The sequence below is a fragment of the Halyomorpha halys genome, unplaced genomic scaffold (assembly GCF_000696795.3).
Source record: "Halyomorpha halys isolate HHAL.00 unplaced genomic scaffold, Hhal_1.1 Scaffold660.1, whole genome shotgun sequence".
Classification (NCBI taxonomy): domain Eukaryota; kingdom Metazoa; phylum Arthropoda; class Insecta; order Hemiptera; family Pentatomidae; genus Halyomorpha; species Halyomorpha halys.
Window position 1 is genome coordinate 256,989 of NW_027105545.1, and position 5,529 is coordinate 262,517.

Here is a 5,529-nt window from a genome sequence, read left to right on the forward strand (position 1 = left end):
ATGATCCGCCAGTTCTGAAAAACACGTTAAGTGAAAGCGAATTCATTACGGGGATCCAATGATTTATTTCTTTGCCTTATCAGAAACATTGTCGAAATAATTTTAATAAAATATATATACTAGTCAAAGTAATTATTATACTTACATTATAAATAAAACTTAATCGTGTAAGTTATTGCATCTTCATTTCGCAGGAACTAGGGAAACTTTACACAGATGTTGAATAGAATTCTATATTTGAAAAGATCACGGACACGCGGAAAAGGCGTATCTCTTCCTTAACATTGACTTCTTAAGCATTACGCAATTCAGTAAAATAAAAATTTATAAAGTCGTAATTTCCCAATGAAATTGAATCCTTCGTTTAAATTCCCTAATCGTCTGTTTTTTTTTTAAAGTTTATTAATTATCCTTATCTTGGTTAAGTATCCTTTATTTGTATTTTAGATATTGTTATCTTAATAATTTATTAAATAGAAGCATGGGCAATTGACTCAATTGATATTATATATTAGAAGCAGATAATTCCAATATTGTTTTTTATTACTGACTACGTTCCAGCTCATTATAGAGGAATGTGCAATAACTAATTACGGTGACAGATTAATTAATCCACATAGCTTATGTTTTATTATCCACTAAATTAATTATGATCCTTAAATTAAAAAAAATAATGACTACATTTAAAATTTTCACCAAAGAAAAAAAAATTTGATCTATACCGCTACAACTCATGAAGGGTCAGAGGTGCAGTACTGTGTTAGGAAGTACTGTTACTTTACCAACGGTTGTGCAAGGAGGTGATTTGGTGAGGATCACGCTTGACCGCCAGATTTTTACCTAATTAAAAGTACGACAGTTTCACCATTGCTCGGTAAAATAACAATAAAATAATTTTATTATTCAGCTGAAATTTGCACAAGACAGATGTCTTATTGCTACATGGCGTGCCGATTATGCCACTTGGATCTGAGTTGTGGAAGTAAGAAACAGGAAGGGAATACATTCCATAGACTTCCTGCCCTGGAGTAGGTTCCCTTGACTTGGATCCGCCATTAGCGGTGCCAAGGTTACGGGCCAACGTCACTTCTCATTAATTTGGCTTCAAAGGAAATCCTAAAACACTCTTTTGTGTGATGTCAAGCAGCGTCGGTAAAACCCGAGAATGATGTTCTTTATTATTCCGACATGTAATCACCTTATCTGCTTTCGTCAGGGGAATCTTTTTCCAATATACTGATAGTAGTACATTGTTCCTTATATTTTTCACGTACGTTTTAGAATAGATGCGAATTGATCGAATACATAGAAAAAGTTTGACCTCGTTTAATCTGAAGCGAAGGGAACAGACATACTCCAACAGGTTTGTTGCAAAATTCTAGAAACCACCGTTTCTTTTTTAATGAGTGAAGAAAATACACAATCCATTGGATTTAAACTTTTGGAAACTATCTAATCATAAAAGTTAGAATTTTTTATTGCTATATCATCGTTATTTTAATTAATTGTAAAGTTCTTGGCTGCTAATAGTTAATATAAACGTATTATTAAAATTGTATTTTTAACTGTTTATAACTAAAATTTTTCTTAGGTATATCTCAAAATATTTCATATTTTAGACTGAAATGTACAAAATCGATTCCATATGCATTCTAAATATTGAAACTAAGATAGAAAGAATAACGAGAAAGTGGGAGCATTTACTTGTTGCGGTCTGTGGTGTTCGTGGACTTTCTTTAATCATTACCTGAATATAAAAGAAAATATTCGATATTATTATTATTAACTGCTGATAAATTATATTTATTTATTTAACATTTTGTTTCTGCGTAAGAATGATCAGGAAGCATTCTTGAAATTATTAAGATCTTTTAAATGTTGAATAATCAGAATGTGAAAATAGATATCCTATTCGTTTAAGTTTATTAATTCTTGGCTGTTGCATCCTTTTTTTCTTTTTACTTTTTTTTACAGATGTCATTTTATAAATATGTATTCTATTGCTATATTTATTTATTTTATGTCGTTTATTCATTTTATATTTCCAGGCGAAAATATCTTAACTATTAAAATAAATGTTACAAAGTTGAAGAAAGCCGATAATGAATTAGGTCTCGAAATAAAATATGGTTTTAAAGAGAATTAAGTCCACTTCTGCTACCAATTTATGCTTGTTAGTAATAATTTTAGTGAGACAGGTAAAATTAAATTTACGTAATAAAATAATACTAAAATCAAGAGAAAATAAAGGTAAGGTTAATGTATTAAATAAGTGTAATGTGTGTTATTTTGGAGGCGCAAAATTACTTAATTTTTTAGCTATTTGTTAATCAGAAGACTTCTGACTGTTCTCTCTAAAAGTAGCTTACAAACACTCAAGTATGCTTGAAGGTGTGAAGTCACCTTCACAGATACGGTATGTGGCCGCTCACGCATACAGAAGAGGTACGCTTTAAAAGTTTTGAAAACAAAGTGTTACGTATAATTTTTTCACCTAAGATGAATAAGTCGAACACAAAGAATTGTGTGACCATCATCTACTAATAATAAAATTGAGATAATTGTATCGATGTGCGAATTGTGAATGTAAAATTTTTGGGGTAGATCAAAAAAAAAAATTCAACTAACAGGTGAGACTTCTGGAACAACCGAAACATAGGTGTGATAATTGTGTTAGTTCCGATCATGAGAATTTGGATTTTGTCGGAAGTATTCATGATAAAAATGCTGTTATCGGCATTGATATACGAATGATCCCACAATAGTTTATATCACTTTTTTTGAACCTAAATAATACTAATTAACGTGTTTCCTAACCAAATGTAAGAGCTCGAATAAAAACCATTCTGTCTTGGTGTTTTATTTATCTGCTGACTGTCTGAACCAGTGAGTGGAAGGCTTTCACAAAGGTAGAACGAATCGGGTATCGTCAGGTCTTCGATAACGGCAGTCAGCTCAGACCTTTCCAATTGATATTTTTCAACACACATATGCCGTCTGTTATAGTTTCATTTTTATTTTGTTGTTGATTTAGGTTAAAAAAATTGCAGAGTTATTCAGTTATTTAATCTGTTCGAAATAAATCTTCTTCAATAGGCACACAAGGAATATAACATTTAATAATATTTTAGCATTTGAGCATCCTGTATTATTTTAATACCATTAATTTTATTTTGTTAAAAATTAAATAATAAAATGGTATTGATTTTACGACGGTAACGAATTACTATGCTACTGTCAATAATATTAATATATGGTTTACGGTTTATTATGAAAACATTATATTGCTTGCTTTAAATAAAATACACATTTATAAATTTGGCTAAATAGACTTAGTGTTATAGAAATTATTTACTAATGCTTTTTAATCAATTATATTATTATTAATAAATTCTACATAAATTATTTAGAGCCTGAAATACCCAGTCCTGTCTCTTACGAAAGCGCTCCAGATAAAATTATATGAAAAGAAGATGGTTCTAAGACCTTTATCATTATTACTTATCGATGTATCAATTAGAAATCACATTTGCTCTTGTTCTAAAAACAGTTGTAAATTTCAGAGATTTTTTATTTAAGTTATGGCGCGTTTTCTCTTTGGCATAATTCGTACGGAAATGTGAAAACAAAGGAATTCTAAGAAAGGATAAAGCGAAGGGTTACTTATTCAAAAGATAAATATCGTATAAAATTCATTGCCATTCGGGAAAAGAAGCTCTTACTAAAATAATACGGTTCAAGTTGTAGAAGAGCGCTGCGGAGTTCTCCCACATAAAACTTTCTAATCTCCTGCTTTAACTTTGTGTCCTTGTTTTGTTTTCAGCACGTCACTTTCTGCCTGAGGACATTTCACGAAGTTTATTTGAATTATTAAATTCTATGAATTGTTCAACCAGTGACCTAGAACAAATTTATTATATCAAATTAATAAAAATATTTATTCTATTATTATTATTATAAAATTACTCGTTAAAGATTCCTTAAATTGAATTAACTGAACCGAAATGATGCTTTAAAAACTTTAAAAATTGTAATCGTTTGTGTTCGCTCCATCTAACCATCGATATTAGACTTACAGACTTACGGACATTGTGAGTACACATTTAATGATAAACAATATATTTTGAGCAATACCTTGCTAAAAATAACATTTCACATACATTGCACACATTTATTTTTTTATTTAAAGGAATCTATACCTAACAGTGGACATATAACAATAATTTAAAGACAAATGGGCTTAATTGCATTTTTTTTTGCATTAAGTTGCATAACTATAAAATCTCTATATTACCTTAAAGTAATTTTAAGTAGAATAAGGATTGTATCAAATATAGTTCTTATTTGTGTAAAAAATATCGCGATTTCTCATAAAATATATATAATGGTCATCAAATATTAATCGATACAGAGAAACGTTCTTGAAGGTTTCATGAAAAGTGAGGTAATAATAACCATCGCTCTCTGGAAAAGTTTTCTTAGACATTTTTTTTTCCATGATTCTCAATGGCCTAGGAATATGACCTTTGGCGAGGTCTTTCCGCTTCAGCAGAGGGGACACTCATTATTTCTTAGGGACTGTCAGTCATTATTTAAGTGCAATATGTAATATAATGTTTGAACGTGTTTTCAATATAATTTGTCATTTTTTAAATTATTGACATCTTGGTTTCTATTATACAATCTATGTACAGGAAGACTAAAAGGCAAAAACGAATTCTCACCTTTCCCTTTGTGTTCAAGAGAGCAAATTTTATCTTGGAAACACCAATTAGTCTTCATATATTCATATAAATATATATAAATTTAAAGCTTTAAATAATGAACCAGAAAAAAATGATAATAATATTTACCAGAGACTTTAAAAAATAAAATAAAGAACAAACCCGTTTATCAAACTTTTCCCTAAATGTAAATAAAAATATAACAAAAGTATAAATAAATAACATGTTGTATATAAATAAATAAATATTTGTTGACTTAAATAAATTAAATGAAATCACTAAATGTTTGAAAATCATTTCAGCTTTACTTCATGTAATTTAATATAAATATTAAACACTGAATATTAAATAATAGAATATTATTAAACGATATTGTATTATGATAACAATAACATAAATTGTTTGACATGTTCTGATGGAGAGGAAATCGTGATGCTAAGGTAAAACTGTACCATAGCACCGTGACTTCCTCTGCATCGAGTTGTTTTATTAATAATTAATCCATAAAATATTGCCTATCCTATTATTGGTATAACTATGCTATATAATTATATTAATTTTTGTTTTTTATTTTGAAAAATAAATAATTAAATATTAGTGAGATGTAGATAGTTGACCGTAGATTAATGCTTGAAGAAGTTTGTCGGGGGGTGCGGTCAGCAAAGAACAACATAAATAAACAAAACTATATTTATTTATTTTATGGCGACGTTTCGACCTGAGTTTCAGGTCTTCATCAGGGCTATAGAACAGAAGAGATAACAACAACATTTAGAGTAACATACAATTGTAAAGGAATAGTATA

General features: G+C 29.1%; 1 protein-coding gene and 1 long non-coding RNA gene across 2 annotated transcripts in view; both read right to left on the reverse strand.

Annotated features, from left to right (window-relative positions):
- The window catches only part of LOC106685123 (uncharacterized), a 472,745-nt gene that overhangs the window by 179,111 nt on the left and 288,105 nt on the right, over positions 1-5,529 (reverse strand). The gene's annotated exons all lie outside the window — the stretch shown is intronic.
- Positions 1-5,529, reverse strand: part of LOC136796864 (uncharacterized) — a 31,519-nt gene that overhangs the window by 23,624 nt on the left and 2,366 nt on the right. Inside the window, exon 2 of the long non-coding RNA XR_010844639.1 lies at positions 3,723-3,900. This is a non-coding gene — a long non-coding RNA (uncharacterized lncRNA). The remainder of the gene's footprint in view (positions 1-3,722; positions 3,901-5,529) is intronic.